Source organism: Oncorhynchus gorbuscha, linkage group LG02 (genome assembly GCF_021184085.1).
Source record: "Oncorhynchus gorbuscha isolate QuinsamMale2020 ecotype Even-year linkage group LG02, OgorEven_v1.0, whole genome shotgun sequence".
NCBI classification, from domain to species: Eukaryota; Metazoa; Chordata; class Actinopteri; order Salmoniformes; family Salmonidae; genus Oncorhynchus; species Oncorhynchus gorbuscha.
The window spans coordinates 38,969,983-38,988,425 of NC_060174.1; the positions used below are offsets into that span (position 1 = coordinate 38,969,983).

Here is an 18,443-nt window from a genome sequence, read left to right on the forward strand (position 1 = left end):
AGTGATCTGCTCGAGGGGGTACTCAACTGGCCCCTACATCATGACGTCCCCTGAATGCCCATCTGCTAGCCGCAGCCCGCTAGCTGTCTAGAGAATATTGGACTGTACGCTGTATACACCCATCGGACAATTTCTTGGTCCTCTATACCTATTTTACCAATAGGACTTGGACCCCTCTGCTACTCGGAACCATACTAACCCATCACGACTGGTTCTATCGACATCACCGCACACGGAGGCTAAAACAGACTTTTCCTCCATCGAGACGTCCCTATAAGGCTGTCTGAATCGTCGTGTCTCCAGCCAGCCCAACCACTCACTGGACCCTTATGATCACCAGGCTACGCATGCCTCTCCCGAATATCAATATGCCTTGTCCATTACAGTCCTGGTTAGTGATTGTCTTATTTCACTGTAGAGCCTCTATCCCTGCTCAATATGCCTTAACCAACTAGTTTCACTTACCACATATGCGGTGACATCACCTGGTTTAAACATCTCTAGAGACAATATCTCTCTCATCATTACTCAATGCCTCGGTTTACCTTCAATGTACGCACATCCTACCATACCTCTGTCTGTACATTATGCCTTGAATCTATTCTATCGCGCCCAGAAACCTGCTGCTTTTACTCTCTGTACCGAACGCACTAGGTGACCAGTTCTGATAGCTTTTAGCTGTCCGCTTATCCCACTCCTCCTCTGTTCCTCTGGTGATGTAGAGCTTAATCCAGGCCCTGCAGTGCCTAGCTCCACTCCTACTCCCCAGGTGCTCTCATTTGTTGACTTCTGTAAGTGTAAAAGTCTTGGTTTCATGCATGTTAACATTAGAAGCCTCCTCCCTGAGTTTGTTTTATTCACTGCTTTAGCACACTCTGCCAACCTGGATGTCCTAGCCATGTCTGAATCCTGGCTTAGGAAGACCACCAAAACCCCTGAAAATGCCATACCTAACTATAACATGTTTTGACAAGATAGAACTGCCAAAGGGGGCAGTGTTGCAATCTACTGCAGAGATAGTCTGAAGAGTTCCGTCTTACTATCCAGGTCTGTGCCCAAACAATTCGAGCTTCTACTTTAAAAAATGTACCTTTCCAGAAACAAGTCTCTCACCATTGCCACTTGCTATAGACCACCCTCTGCCCCCAGTTGTGCCCTGGACACCATATGTCAATTGATTGCCCCCCATCTATCTTCAGAGCTTGTGATGCTAGGTGACCTAAACTGGGACATGCTGAACACCCCGGCCATTCAATAATCTAAGCTTGATGCCCTCAATCTCACACAAATTATCAATGAACCCACCAGGTACAACCCCAAATCCGTAAACACGGGCACCCTCATTGATATCATCCTAACCAACTTGCCCTCCAAATACACTTCTGCTGTTTTCAACCAAGATATCAGCAATCACTGCCTCATTGCCTGCATCCGTAATGGGTCTGCGGTCAAATGACCAACCCTCATCACTGTCAAACGCTCCCTAAAACACTTCAGCGAGCATGCCTTTCTAAATCGACCTGGCCCGGGTATCCTGGAAGGATATTGACCTCATTCCGACAGTAGAGGATGCCTGGTTATTCTTTAAAAGTGCCTTCCTCTCCATCTTAAATAAGTATGCCCCATTATTATTTTTTTAACCATGAACCAATATAACCCTTGGTTCTCTCCCAACCTGACTGCCCTTGACCAGTACAAAAACATCCTGTGGCATTCTGCATTAGCATCGAATAGCCCCCTTGATATGCAACTTTTCAGGGAAGATAGGAACAAATATACACAGGCAGTTAGGAGGCTATATTCTTCAAGCAGAAATTTGCATCCTGTAGCACAAACTCAATAAAGTTCTGGGACACTGTAAAGTCCATAGAGAATAAGAGCACCTCCCCCCAGCTGCCCAATGCACTGAGGCTAGGAAACACTGTCACCCCGATCAACAGCCCTCCACAGCAACTTGCCCAAGCCTTCCCCATTTCTCCTTCACCCAAATCCAGATAGCTGATGTTCTGAAAGAGCTGAAAAATCTGGAACCCTACAAACAGACGGGCAAGACAATCTGAACCATCTCTTTCTAAAATTATCTGCCAGAATTGTTGCAACCCCTATTACTAGCCTGTTCAAACTCTCTTTAGTATCGTCTGAGAAACCCATAGATAGGAAAGCTGCCACGGTCATCCCCCTCTTCGAAGGGGGAGACACTCTAGACCCAAACTGTTGTAGACCTATATCTATCCTGCCCTGCCTTTTTAAGGTCTTCGAAAGCCAAGTTAACAAACAGATCACTGACCATTTCGAATAGTTATCATCATTAGTCATTTAGGTCAACATTGGATCATTCAGAGATCCTCACTGAACTTCTGGAGAGAGTTTGCTGCACTGAAAGTAAAGGGGCTGAATAATTTTGCACGCCCAATTTTTTAGTTTTTGATTTGTTAAAAAAGTTTGAAATATCCAATAAATGTCGTTCCACTTCATGATTGTGTCCCACTTGTTGTTGATTCTTCACAAAAAAATACAGTTTTACATCTTTATGTTTGAAGCCTGAAATGTGGCAAAAGGTCGCAAAGTTCAAGGTGGCCGAATACTTTCGCAAGGCACTGTATATCCACAGTAAAATGAGTACTCTATGGATATAACCTGAAAGGCCGCTCAGCAAGGAAGAAGCCACTGCTCCAAAACCGCCATAAAAAAGCAAGACTACGGTTTGCAACTGCACATGGGGACAAAGATCATACTTTTTGGAGGAGTGTCCTCTGGTCGAATGAAACAAAAATAGAACTGTTTGGCCATGATGGCCATTTTTATGTTTGGAGGAAAAAGGGGGAGGCTTGAAAGCCGGAGTACATCATCCCAACTGTGAAGCTCGGGATGGCAGCATCATGTTGTGGGGGTGCTTTGCTGCAGGAGTGACTGGGGTACTTCACAAAATAGATGGTATTATGAGGAAGGGAAATTATGTGGAAATATTGAAGCAACATCTCAAGACATCAGTCAGGAAGTTAAAGCCTGGTCGCAAATGGGTCTTCCAAATGGACAATGACCCCAAGCATACTTCCAAAGTTGTGGCAAAATGGCTTAAAGGCAATAAAGTCAAGGTATTGGAGTGGCCATCACAAATCCCTGACCTCAATCCCATAGAAAATGTGTAGGCAGATCTGAAAAACATGTGCGAGCAAGAAGGCCTACAAACCTGACACAGTTACACCAGCTCTGCCAGGAGGAATGGGCCAAAATTCACCCAACTTACTGTGGGAAGCTTGTGGAAGGCTACCCGAAACATTTGACCCAAGTTAAACCATTTAAAGGCAATGCTAACAAATACTAATTGAGTGCATGTAAATTTATGACCCACCGGGAATGTGATGAAATAAATAAAAGCTGAAATAAACCATTCTCTCTAGTATTATACTGACATTTCACATTCTTAAAATAAAGTGATGATCCTAACTGACCTATGACAGGGAATTTTTACAAGGATTAAATGTCAGGAATTGTGAAAAGGTTTAAATGTATTTGGCTAAGGTGTATGTAAACTTCCGACTAACAGATTAGATAGACATTTTCTGTCGTTTAAAACAACATGAAATTTAACATAAATACAGTGTGGACATAGTTAATGTTGTAAATGACTAGTGTAGCTGGAAACAACTTATTTTTAATGGAATATCTACGTAGGCGTACAGAGGCCCATTATCAAGAATCATCACTCCAGTCTTCCAATGGCACAATGTGTTAGCTAATCCAAGTTATCATTTTAAAAGGCTAATTGATCATTAGAAAACCCTTTCGCAATTATTTTAGCACAGCTGAAAACTGTTGATCTGATTAAAGAAGAAAAAAAACTGGCCTTTACTCTTGTTGAGTATCTGGAGCATCAGCATTTGTGGGTTTGATTACGGGCTCAAAATGGCCAGAAACAAATAACTTTTTTCTGAAACCCGTCAGTCTATTCTTGTTCTGAGAAATTAAGGCTATTTCATGCGAAAAAATTGCCAAGAAACTGAAGATCTGGTACAAAGCTGTGTACTAGTCCCTTTACAGAACAGCTCAAACTGGCTCTAACCAGAATAGAAAGAGGAGTGGGAGGCCCCGGTGCACAACTGAGCAAGAGGACAAGTGTCTAGTTTGAGAAACAGATGCTTCATAAGTCCTCAAGCTTCATTAAATAGTACCTGCAAAACACCCTTCTCAAAGTCAACAGTGAAGAGGCAGAGTTCCTCTGTCCAGTGTCTGTGTTATTTTGCCCATCTTAATCTTTTCTTTTTATTGGCCAGTCTGAGATATGTCTTTTTCTTTGCAACTCTGCATAGAAGACCAACTTCCCGGAGTCTCCTCTTCACTGTTGACGTTGAGACTGGTGTTTTGCAGGTACTATTTAACGAAGCTGTCTTTTTAGAATAAGGCTGCAATGTAACAAAATATGGAAAAAGTCATGGTGTCTGAATACTTTCCGAATGCACTGTAGACATAAAACTGTGAACAATGACCAATACGGGGAGAGCGAGTGCATAAATGTAGAAGTAAAAAAGACATGAGGAGACTATAAAAGAATAGAGGATGTTGAGGTAAAAGACTAGCACCAGACGGTAGCAGAGAGGGAGAGGTATAGCGAGAGATCGACACACAAATAGCAAAATAAATCAAGACCATGAAAGAAAGTGAAAAAAAGAAAGGGTGAAAAGGGATGGGGTGAATAACTGCCAGGCCTCAACCTCCGCTTGCTTTTTAACAGTCTCTCTATATTTCTTTCTTTCTCTCCGTCTCTCTCTGAGTGGTGCATCTCCTCCCCAGGCTCTCCTCCACGGTGCCAGTCTGTAGATAGAGACCTCAGAGCCCATCTGCACCGCCGCCATGCCATCTGTTTGGCTTTCAGGGCAATTGAACTCCAAACTGAGATTGCATTTTAATCAATTTCCCAGCTCCCCAGGCTTCTGGGCTCTCTTTAGCTACGACTCATTAGAATACGACACCTTCACTAGCAGGCCCCTTGCTGGGACGCCTCCAACGCAACACGCCAACATAGACGGTGATGCATTGAGGAGTTCCAGCCGGCCCCCTATCAAGGTCTCCTGGCACCCCCTCTGCCCCTGAATGCCCTCATGTCCCCTTACCTGCCCTCAACATCTCTCACATTGCCTCCTATCTTTACCTCCTTTCCCTCATCCCTCCCCCTAACTGCTCCAGTGGAGCAGTCTCACAGATGTTAGCATAGCTGAGGCCATTGGATGAGGCCATTGGAGACCAAAGTCTTGTCAGTAGCTGCCATTTCTGCACAAGCAATCAGATTCTCCAAATTACCCCCCAACTCAAGAGATTTAAAACATTTAATTAACTTTTTTTGTATGGGGGGATAGAAACATGCCCATCACCCATTCAGTCCAGGAAAATCGAATCACAGCAAATTAGTAGGCATGGAGTCACTGTACCGAATCTAAAAGTAGTTTTTTCAGTCCCAGCTATCCCATTAGCTTTAACACAGATCAATCTGAGAAATAAGATCATCCATTGAAGAATTAAAAGGGAAGAACATTTCAGTCAGCATAGCTTGCAGCAAGGTTCTTAGGTCATGTCCCTAATGCAAAAACATGTCATCAATCTGGCGCAGTTGACACATTCTCTCACCACCTCTCCCATCCTCAGGCCCTCGATTGAGCCCCCTGCCCTTTCCTGCTGGGTCCCCACAAACCCTGCACTAGATGGGGGACATGCTCCTAGCACTGCCCCCCTGTTTGTGGAGCATGGCCCTCTGCCCTTGGACATCTCTCCCTGGATGGAGCTAAGCATCTGCCCTGATAGTGAGAGGGGAGTCAGCCATCCATGCTAATCTTCATTTACACTGGAGCCGACCGAGGCCTTCAACTGGAGACACCAGAGAGAGCGGGTACAGGACTTGATGATGAGAAAGAGCAAGAGGAACAAAGAGAGAGAGAGAGGCAGAGAGAGAGAGGAAAGGAGAGAGAGGACACACTGGCAAGGCCATGGGCATTGGGCCACTGTGCCTCCGAGGCTACACAATGACAGAGAACGACTGCAAGGAATCAAAATGTTACAGAGGAGAGTTGTGGGTTTGACTAGATATAGTAAACTTCTTAGACATTGGCCATGAAAGAGAGAAATAGTGCTGTGCATATGACTTCAGAAGTCTAGACACAATGCAATTAACATCAGACAGTGGCTTCTTTGGGATTAAAGATTCAGAAGGTGCTACCCATTAGTACTGATAGATAAAGCTAACATTGAGCCAACACTCTTTGGACCAGCAAAACATCACATTCTCATAGCTGGCAGCTAAACCCTGTACGTGTTTACAATTGTATTTGACCATCACTTGAACTCGTAGTCATGCATACATTAGAAATCAAATCAATGTTTACGTGTCACATGTACAGAATACAACAGGTGTAGGTAAACCTTACAGTGAAATGCTTCCTTACAGGCTCCAACCAATAGTGCAAAAAAGGTATTAGGTGAACAATAGGTAGGTAAAGAAATAAAACAACAGTAAAAAGACAGGCTATATACAGTAGCAGGCTACATACAGACACTGGTTAGTCTGGCTGATTGAGGTAGTATGAACATGTAGATATGGTTAAAGTGACTATGCATATATGATGAACAGAGAGTAGCAGTAGAGTAAAAGAGGGCTTGGCGGGTGGCAGGACACAATGCAGATAGCCCGGTTAGCCAATGTGCGGGAGCACTGGTTGGTCGTCCCAATTGAGGTAGCATGTACATGAATGTATAGTTAAAGTGACTATGCATATATGATAAACAGAGAGTAGCAGCAGCGGGGTTGGGGGGCACACACAATGCAAATAGTCCAGGTAGCCATTTGATTACCTGTTCAGGAGTCTTTTTGGCTTGGGGGTAAAAACTGTTGAGAAGCCTTTTTGTCCAAGACTTGGCACTCCGGTACTGCTTGTCATGCGGTAGTAGAGAGAACAGTCTATGACTGGGGTGGCTTGGGTCTTTGACAATTTTTAGGGCCTTCCTCGGATGCCGCCTGGTGTAGAGGTCCTGGATGGCAGGCAGTTTAGCCCCAGTGATGTACTGGGCCGTATGCACTACCCTCTGTAGTGCCTTGCAGTCAGAGGCCGAGCAATTGCCGTACCAGGCAATTTAGCTTTTATAATAAACCAGTCAGGATGCTCTCGATGTTGCAGCTGTAGAACCTTTTGAGGATCTCAGGACCCATGCCAAATCTTTTTAGTTTCCTGAGGGGGAAATAGGCTTTGTTGTGCCCTCGGACCATTCTAGTTTGTTGTTGATGTAGGCACCAAGGAACTTGAAGCTCTCAACCTGCTCCACTACAGCCCCGTCGATGAGAATGGGGGCGTGCTCGGTCCTCCTTTTCCTGTAGTCCACAATCATCTCCTTAGTCTCGGTTATGTTGAAATATTTAGCATCCGCGTTTCCCCTATATTGATTCCTCCCCTGCTGCAACAAATATGTGACTCGATTCAGAAAACTAGGCATATGTCGCACATCATTACTTCACAGGAGAGCCATTTGAATGTAAACATAACAAATCTATCAAAATTAGTTTCTTGGCAGAAATGTCTTCTGGAACATGTGAACTTTCATGTGCTGTAATAATAAACTTGTATTCCATCCATAAATACAAATGAAATGGTTAAATTACGAGCCTAGTTTGTTTAACCACGGACAAAGACAGGAACCTTACCACTAGCCATGATTGGCTGAGATAATGGATGGGCTGGACATGCCGGGAGATGAGCTTGGATTGGTCTGCCATGTAGCATGCTTCTGTCTGTAAAGTGAGCTGTTGAGTATGTGCTGATAGAAAGGACTAACACGACGTTTTTGAAAAGTATATAACGTTAACCATCGAGAATTACAAAAATGTTGCTACTTTTCCTCAACAACATTGATGCCCTGAATTTAGCAGGCGCTATCGACAGATCAGTTGGAAAAAGTGATGGGCTACTTTCTGCATACGCCACGGTTAGTGGGAACTGGAGTGACTTGACAAAACAAGATTTAGCTACAAACAAAACTGAGGTTCCAGTGTGCCGTGAAGCGTTCATCCATGTATACAGGTAAGAGACTCGCCATATATTCAGATATGCTTCTAATTTTATCAGAAAGTCGTTGATCTATGAAGTAAAAGTATTTGAATCAGAAATCCATGCGCATTGCTAGTTAGTCTAATATTAGCTAGCTAACACTGAACCTAGATTGTTAGCTTTAGCATCCTGCGGATTCGTACTACAGCTATGACAATGCTTGTATTGGTAGTAATACAAGTTCGGATTATGCCGGTTCATTGTTTAGCTAGCTAGCTACATGTCTAAACAAAAAGACTCCACTTCGGACAGATTATTACATGACTCATCAAATTAGCCAGGTGTATCTGGGGGTGATTACGGCCATCTATTGTACTTCATGAACATGTGTACATGGCTAGACAATAGTGACCCATCCACTTAGCTTAACATGGCTGGGGGGTGGTTATAGAATTTCCTTCATATGGCCCATCAAATTTGTGTGTTGAGTAAGTGTCATCTAATAATTATAAAATATTTCTAAAATATTTTTATCTGGACACTGTTTTTGATATTGCTACTATGCAAGTCACCATTTCAGTGAACCATTTCTACCTTCCGTATCCTTTGCATGTGACAAATAAACATAGATTTTATTGCATATATTGTGTGTTTACCACATGGCCTCACATGTGAATCCTTAATGAGATGGGTGGGGCTAAGGCTTAAGAGGGTATGAAAGATGCTGAAAGGGTGTAGACAAAGAAGAACTCTCCAGTAGGTGTAGCAAATTATTCAAGGGACATTTTCTCAAAAGTGGGGTTACAAGTTTATCAACTTTCAAAGCAGAATTACTTCCCATTGTTCCTCAACTGCAGTGTATGATATACCATTTACTAGCTCGGAGTCATTACTTTTATCCATTGTAAAAAATACTATTTCAAATTTTGCTACATAAGACCGAATCGAGGAGGTTGGTCACATATGTATATATTTTTTAAAGGGATTGTTGTTGGCTCAATGACTGGAAGCCTATGGGAACTACTAGCATGTAATTGTGCTAACACTAGTAGCAATGCACCCAGGTGCTAACTTTAAAAGTGAAAAGCACCACATTAAAATGTAGGAGCACCAGAAAATACGATTTTCTAAATTGACCGAGAAACAGCCTATATTGGGTCAATATGATTTCTACTCACTGGGCACAGACATCAATTCAAGGTCTACTCTGCATTGGTTCAACATAATTTAATTGAAATTACATTGATTCAACCAGGGTGTGCCCAGTGGGTGGTTTATTATGAAGCACATGTTGTGCCCTATGAACTAATATGTAACACTGTAAAGACATGAGTTTATTATAAAAGCTAAATTGCTTATACAAATACCTGGAATTGAAAATACAAAGTGATTTGTGAAATATTAGGTTTCTACATGGTGTAAAACACTATTTCCCTGTTGAGATGCATTATTTTGAAAATTGTACACGTCCCCTAAATACATAGTGATGATGACATGCAAGAGATCTGTCAATCATTCATTGCCATGTCTATGATCATTGATCTCCTGAAGAAGCTATCCCTTTAACTTTCTTTCTGTGCTCCAAATGTTTGGCTATACTGGTAAATCTACCAGGTTATTAGCTAGCTAGCCAATGAGGTAACATGACTGAACAGAGTGTAAACAAATGGTTAGACCATGCGGTCCCTGAGATCCGCTATAGGTAATAATGGGTCAGATCTTTAGACCTGGTTGGGTTAAAAGCAACACTGAGCAAATCATAAATGAAACATTAAGGTCTGTACACTTTCTGTGCAGATCATCTCTCTCTATATACTGTAGGTCCGGCTGGTGCTTATCCCCAGTGCCAGGCTCTGCGTACTGTTTTTACAAGGCCTAAAAAGCACTAATGGAACATTAGGACTAAATGGCTTTGAACGGTCTATCCCTCCCTCTGGCAACAATGGCCCTGCTCTAAACACTTTTCCAGAGAGATCCAAAGCCCCATTCTTCTCTCTCTCTAACTCTCGCTCTCCGTTATCGGCATTTCTCTGCAAGCAATCACATTCTCCAAATTACCCACTAACTCAACAAAGGAGAAGTACATTTTTTTTTATGTACTTTCTCCCTTTTTTCCCTCTAAAATAATGTACAAATGGGGAAAGCAAGAGAGGGAGAGTGAGAGAGAGGGTCAGAGAGAGGGAGAGAAGGAGAGGGCCTGTGACATCGGCTGTGAAAGAACGTCAGCTACAGTGAGTGTTTAATGATACATACGGTAATTAAATTAAAATGCTGTGAAAAGAGAGAAAGAAGGATAACTGGAGGTAGAGGCAGATAGAGAGGGAAAAGAGAGAGAGAGAGAAATAGCCCATCACCATATACAGTGCCTTGCGAAAGTATGCGGCCCCCTTGAACTTTGCGACCTTTTGCCACATTTCAGGCTTCAAACATAAAGATATAAAACTGTATTTTTTGTGAAGAATCAACAACAAGTGGGACACAATCATGAAGTGGAACGACATTTATTTAAACTGAAAAATTGGGCGTGCAAAATTATTCAGCCCCTTAAGTTAATACTTTGTAGCGCCACCGTTTGCTGCGATTACAGCTGTAAGTCGCTTGGGGTATGTCTCTATCAGTTTTGCACATCGAGAGACTGAAGTTTTTTCCCATTACTCTTTGCAAAACAGCTCGAGCTCAGTGAGGTTGAATGGAGAGCATTTGTGAACAGCAGTTTTCAGTTCTTTCCACAGATTCTCGATTGGATTCAGGTCTGGACTTTGACTTGGCCATTCTAACACCTGGATATGTTTATTTTTGAACCATTCCCTTGTAGATTTTGCTTTATGTTTTGGATCATTGTCTTGTTGGAAGACAAATCTCCGTCCCAGTCTCAGGTCTTTTGCAGACTCCATCAGGTTTTCTTCCAGAATGGTCCTGTATTTGGCTCCATCCATCTTCCCATCAATTTTAACCATCTTCCCTGTCCCTGCTGAAGAAAAGCAGGTCCAAACCATGATGCTGCCACCACCATGTTTGACAGTGGAGATGGTGTGTTCAGGGTGATGAGCTGTGTTGCTTTTACGCCAAACATAACATTTTGCATTGTTGCCGTAAAGATTTGTGCAATATACGACTGATTGTTGTCCTATGGACAGAGTCTCCCACCTCAGCTGTAGATCTCTGCAGTTCATCCAGAGTGATCATGGGCCTCTTGGCTGCATCTCTGATCAGTCTTCTCCTTGTATGAGCTGAAAGTTTAGAGGGACGGCCAGGTCTTGGAAGATTTGCAGTGGTCTAATACGCCTTCCATTTCAATATTATCGCTTGCACAGTGCTCCTTGGGATGTTTAAAGCTTGGGAAATCTTTTTGTATCCAAATCCGGCTTTAAACTTCTTCACAACAGTATCTCGGACCTGCCTGGTGTGTTCCTTGTTCTTCATGATGCTCTCTGCGCTTTTAACGGACCTCTGAGACGATCACAGTGCAGGTGCATTTATACGGAGACTTGATTACACACAGGTGGATTGTATTTATCATCATTAGTCATTTAGGTCAACATTGGATCATTCAGAGATCCTCACTGAACTTCTGGAGAGAGTTTGCTGCACTGAAAGTAAAGGGGCTGAATAATTTTGCACGCCGCCCAATTTTTCAGTTTTTGATTGGTTAAAAAAGTTTGAAATATCCAATAAATGTCGTTCCACTTCATGATTGTGTCCCACTTGTTGTTGATTCTTCACAAAAAAATACAGTTTTATATCTTTATGTTTGAAGCCTGAAATGTGGCAAAAGGTCGCAAAGTTCAAGGGGGCCGAATACTTTCACAAGGCACTGTATTTTTTAATGCATTTCTGTCTGTTCCTGGCCTCCCCATGACAGCTTTAATGTGTCTACTGCTCTTGTAGATTTTCTGAAGCAGGGTAAAGAGATGGAGACAGATGGTATATATACTGTATGTATTACTAGGCGCTCCTGAAATGGAGTGATTCCTCACAAAACCCAGACAAAAAAAATGTTTTTAATGATTTGATGGTTTTCACAAAATGTAATCCATCGAATAGTCTTTTGAAGGAAAGAATGTTGACATTTTTATCTAAAAACAAAATTGAGAAATAATTGATCAAAGTTGGCGTTATATGACATTTTGGCCACACCCAGGCCTTCGAATCAAATTTTATTAGTCAGATGCGACGAATACAACAGGTGTAGGTAGACCTTAGAGTGAAATGTTTACTTACGAGCCCCTAACCGACAATGCAGTTAAAAAAATATGGATAAGAATAAGAGATAAAAGTAATAAGTAATTAAAGAGCAGCAGTAAAAAAATAACAATATATACAGGGGGGTGGCGGTACAGAGTCAATGTGCGGGGTCACCAGTTAGTTGAGGTATTATGTACATGTAGGTAGATTTAATTAAAGTGACTATGCATAGATGACAACAGAGAGTGGCAGTGGTGTGGAGAGGGGAGGCGGGGCGGGGCGGGGCAATGTGAATAGTCTGGCCATTTGAGTAGATGTTCAGGAGTCTTATGGCTTGGGAGTAGAAGCCTCTTGGACCTAGACTTGGCGCTCCGGTACCGCTTGCCATGTGGTAGCAGGGAGAACAGTTTATAACTAGGGTGGCTGGAGTCTGACAACTTTTAGGGCCTTCCTCTGACACCGCCTGGTATAGAGGTCCTGGATGGCATGATGGCCATACCCAGGCCTTCTTTAAGAGAGTCTATAATGTTTAACCTATAGATGCTACAAAGCATAAATTGGTGTCATATGAAGATTTAGCGCCTGCTATGCAATTAGTATTTTATTCAAATATAATAATTGTTCCATTAATTAATGACTATGGAAAAAATAAGCACATTTTTCAATAAATTACACTCCATGTGCAAATCAAAGTTCCAAAGTGGGATCTCAGCTAGTTTTAAAGAGCAAATTCCCCTAAAAAGCAAGTAATCCCTTTGAAAATGGCCTGTGTGGCATCGATATGGGTCAGTAACATTTATTCTCGTGTCGAAATGTAGTTTGGAACTTCCGTGCGTCACAACAAGTAAACTGAAGGTTGCGTTTGGGTGAACAATTATGACAAGAAATCATGCCCCGTTATGCCAAGCTCCATATGCAAATCACCCCTCTGCCCTTCCCTTATGATTAGGGCTCCGTTGTTTCATCTCCCCCAACACGCTCAAAGGATCACTGCCATTAGAGAATGAAAACCCCAATACGTATTGACCATGCCTCTATGGTATGCATGCTCTGCCGAAGGACCCTAAGTATGCAGAATAGGTGCTTGGAGTTCGTCGGCCCCTGTCTGCACTAGTAATGGTAGCTTGGTGTGCAACGACCCGTGGTGGTTAATTATGACCAGAGATACTAGAATATAATGCACTCTCTGGTATAATAGAGGACTACATGAAAAGGCGGGCCGAACAGGCCACCATTAACATTGACGGGCTGTAGTGGAGCGGGTCGAGAGTTTCAAGTTCCTTGGTGTCCAGATCACCAACGAACTATCAAGGTCCAAACACACCAAGACAGTCGTGAAAAGGGCACGACAAAACTCTTTCCCCTGAAAAGATTTGGCATGGGTCCCCAGATCTTCAAAAAGTTCTACAGCTGCACCATCGAGAGCATCCTGACCTGTTGCATCACCACCTGGTATGGCAACTGCTCGGCATCTGACCGTAAGAAGCTACAGACGGTAGTGCGTATGGCCCAGTACATCACTGGGCCAGGTCATAGACTGTTTTCTCTGCTACAGCACGGCAAACGGTGCCGGAGCGCCAAGTCTAGAACCAAAAGGCTCCTTAACAGCTTCTACCCCCCATTGCTGAACAATTAATCAAATGACCACCATTATTTACATTTGTGACCCGATTCAGGAAACTAGAAAAGTCATGACTTCACAGGAGAGCTGTGTGAAAGTAAAACATTTTTTTCAGCAGAAATGCCTTCTCGACCATGTGACCTTTCATGTGCATAATATCAAACTTGTATGCCATCTGTAAATATGAATAAGAGTTCAATTACAAGCATAGTTGGTTTAGCCACAGAAAAAGCAGGCAACCTTCCCAATAGCTATGATTGGCTGAGATAATGAGTGGGCTGGACATGCCGAGAGATGAGTTTGGATTGGTGTGCCATATAGCACTCGTCTGTCTATTGGAGCTGGTCAGTATGTCTAGGTAATCGTGTCAAACGCAGCTTTAAAAAAAAATTGAGCTCAGGTTCATCATGTTTCCATTGATCATCCCTGAGATGTTTCCACCTGTGGTTTGGAAAGGCACACACCTGTCTATATAAAAAGGTCTCACAGTTGACAAAGCATGTCAAAGCAAAAACCAATCTAGAAGAAAAAGAAACGCACACCTATTAAGACGAGGTGCTGGCTAGCGGAGTAGAAACTTGAAAATAAAAGAAAGCCGCACACTCTTGGAGCTCAGATGCAAAAATGTAACACCAACGTTTCGACAGCCAAGCTGTCTTCATCAGGGTATAACCCAAAGCAAAAACCAAGCCATAAGGTTGAAGGACTTGACAATAGAGCTCCGGGACAGGATTGTGTTGAGGCACAGATCTGGAAAGGGGACCAGAACATTTCTGCAGCATTGAAGGTTCACAAGAACACAGTGGTATCCATCATTCTTAAATGGAAGAAGTTTGGAACCATCAAGACTCTTACTAGTTCTGGCTGCCTGGCCAAATTGAGAAATCAGAGAGAAGGGCCTTGGTCATGGAGGTGACCAGAACCCGAAGGTCACTCTGACAGAGCTCCATAGTTCCTCTGTGGAGATAGGAGAACCTCCACCAATCAGGCCTTTATGGTAGTGTGGCCAGACGGAATCCACTCCTCAGTAAAAAGCACATGACAGCCCGCTAGGTACCTAAAGGACTCTCAGACCATGAGAAGCAAGATTCTCTGGTCTGATGAAACAAAGACTGAACTCTTTGGCTGGAATGCCAAGCATTACGTCTGGAGGTAACCTGGACACGTGTGGGGATGTTTTTCAGCGGCAGAAACAGGAAAACTAGTCAGGATTGAGGGAAAGATGAACCTGCTCCAGAGCGCTCAGGACCTCTGGGTGGGTGGGGGTGGGGGGGGGACAACAACCAAAAAGGACAACAACCCTAAGCCCACAGCCAAGAAAACACAGGAGTGGCTTCAGGACAAGTCTCTGAATATCCTTGAGTGGCCCTACTGAGTCCGTACTTTCATTACCACCAGACAAAATGCCCATAGGCACAGTGTCTGTATCAGCTGGGAACGGTGAAAGGTACACATTGTTATATAAGCAGAATACTGCTTCTATTGTATTATATAAAAGGTTGTTTGTCAAGGACACATCCAAGAAACATCCACATCAAACCACACCCCCAAACCAACTCACGCTTGGCTTCTGTCATGGCCACCAGCAATTCTTGAGGAGGAAGTTCTGCTTTAAAGTTATTGCCCATTTTATACAGAGAATTTCGCATACTAGGCAGTGTAACCAATCCCAGCCCTCTTGTTACTTGTATCATTGCACATCCAGCAAAATACCAGCAGAGAGCAAACTTTTTGAATCAATTTTCACATTCACTCTGTTGGTAATGCCTACAAATCGGATCGTAACTCTAAAAGTAGCAGAGACCTATGCTTGCTATGCCTATAAAGTATATTATGTTCAACAATATCTTGCCCAGTCAAACATGTCTATATATTTTTATTTTTTTGTAAAGTAACGTAAAAAAAAAAAGTTATTGAAATCAAAACACTACTGATATTACAGAGCAAACGATAAAGCTTCATATGACACCAATGTTTGCTTAGTAGCACCTACAGATGAAACACTATGGAGTCTTAAAGGAGGCCTGTGGAAGGCCAAATGTCACAAATATGCCAACTTTTCTCAATTATTTCTCAATTATGCTTTTAGATACAAATGTCAAATATATGTCAACAATTCTTCCTCCAAAATGGATTATGAATTACACTTTTTGAAATCCCACAAATCAATCGGTCCTGTCTGAGGTGATTGAGCCAGCAACACCACAGAAGGCAGTGCGCCACTGACAGAATTATGCAGAGGAGACAGTAAATAAAAAAAGAGACAGAGGTAAATATGCTGACTACCTGCTGCCTTGATCTAAACCTCCCCGCTTCACACAATGTTACCTGCTCTCTGAGACAGACACGTAGACACACACAGAGAGATGCCCAGACAGAGAGACATGCAGACAGGCGGTTAGATATGCAGGCAGGCACACCCCCCATGCTATCCTAATCCCCTGGTCATCCATTAATATGTATGGGCTGAGTCACAGCATTACTGTGCTTTTTGTATAATATTCCATTCTCCCTGCAGGTATAGTGTGTGTGTGTGTGTGTGTGTGTGTGTGTGTGTGTGTGTGTGTGTGTGTGTGTGTGTGTGTGTGTGTGTGTGTGTGTGTGTGTGTGTGTGTGTGTGTGTGTGTGTGTGTGTGTGTTCCATCCCCCTGCAGAGCATGGAGATATGAGTTAAGAGACGTGAAGATTAAAATCCCCATACCTGAGGCAGAGTACATAATTAAGTAGAGGGAATTTAATAAGTAAACAGCAGCTATGGGTTAAACCTTTTTATCCACTCACCTCCCTGAAAAGCACACACACGCACGCACACACACACACACACTCCCTTGGGACCATGCTAAAGTTTCATCTCTTCAAACTTCCCCTTCACACACACACCCTTCCCTCTGCCAGCATTGAACTGTAGTCTGAACTGTAGTAGTCTTGCATAATGAGAAGCTGTGGCATTTGAGAGCATAGAGAGGACACACTGACAAATCGACCTAATGGTTCCTGACGCTTCAGCCTGTGAGTGAGGAGGGAAGTGGATTCTCCTGAACAGGCCACACCTCTCTGGTGGGAAGACAGGAGACAAAAGGTCCAGGAAGGCCCAGGGGCAGCATTGGTATTCTAGTATGATAATATGCCAGGGCTGGTATTCCAGTGAGTACGATATTAAACTGATTATGACAGTAGGTAGATTATGCAATAGTCGCGGAAACACCTTCATTCTGCTTATATTAAATCGCCATGAGGTCCAAATTGAAGTATGCATATGTCGATTAAAACACCTGGATTTCTGAGCAATCTCTCAACTTATTAGGACATGTAAAGACCTCAATCGGCGTTCCAGCGGTGTATTTGATCAGCTCATGTGCTACCACCAGCCGAGAGCCTCCCTCTTTAGCACAAGTGAAGTGAGTTCGTAACAATGGAATGCATGTGTCTTAGAAGTAGTTTTCACATACAAACTTTATATATGTCTGAACTCAGAATCAAATAGGCTTCCCAAACATAACACTGTGGTAGGACTTTTATTTTGATTGGCATTGATAAGAGTGCTAGCAGGTAGCCTGATTTCAGATGTGTCCATGTAAATATAATTATTAGGGAAATCGTTCTTCTTGCAAAGCATGTCGTTGTTTTAATCCACAATAATCATAATATTGTGTACATGTAACTGTACTCAGTGACTACTTGCCAATAAGGGTATTACCTTTTCACAGGGTGTTCAAATGAACCTGTTACATTATGGTGCTTGACAGCGGGTCAGCTCTCAGAGGGGACAGCGGGTCAGCTCTCAGAGGGGACAGCGGGTCAGCTCTCAGAGGGGACAGCGGGTCAGCTCTCAGAGGGGACGGCGTCAAGCCACTCCTCTCACAGAGAGAGACATAGTTATGTAACGACACAGCAGAGTGTTAAGGGTGCAGGGTTCGCTGGAGGGCCAGGTTCAACACTGTCTATGGTAAATAAATTAGACCTGGCTGATTAGCAATGACCTCCCGCATGCGCACGCACGAACACACAGTTTTACTCCCAGTGACTGACTCCCAGTTATTTAGGCTGACATTAAAGACATTATTTCCAAGGTTGACCAGGGATAAAGAAAGTCTATTTGAGTTGCTGTGTGTTAAAATGGGCCAACCTGGCAAGAGGGAGAGCAACTTAGCTACCTGCCAATCCTATAGCCTACTGTAGGAACCAACAGCACAGAGGGAAATTATTCATATCACTCTGACCGCTGCCAAATAATCAATCCCATACACTGAACAATAAACTCCTTAGAGGAAAACCTACAGTCACTAACACAGTATAAAGGACTCTGTGCTAAAGGACTCTGTGCTATTTTCTATTTTCTTTAACTAGGCAAGTCACTTAAGAACAAATTCTTATTTACAATGACGGCCTACCCCGGCCAAACCTTGACGCCGGTCCAATTGTGCTCCGCCCGATGGGATTCTCAATCACGACCAGTTGTGATACAGCCTGGAATCGAAACAGGGTCTGTAGTTACGCCTCTAGCACTGAGATGCTGTGCCTTAAGACTGCTGTGCCACTTCTGAACCCTCTGCTATGTCTCAGAAATAAATCAGGTGGTATCCCTGTTACTCCAGTATTGCTCAACAAAG

The 18,443-nt window shown here is 43.1% G+C and overlaps 1 protein-coding gene across 3 annotated transcripts in view; it reads right to left on the minus strand.

The window, feature by feature from the left end:
• LOC124002129 (tripartite motif-containing protein 44-like) overlaps window positions 1-18,443 on the minus strand; it is a 45,503-nt gene that overhangs the window by 14,865 nt on the left and 12,195 nt on the right. The gene's annotated exons all lie outside the window — the stretch shown is intronic.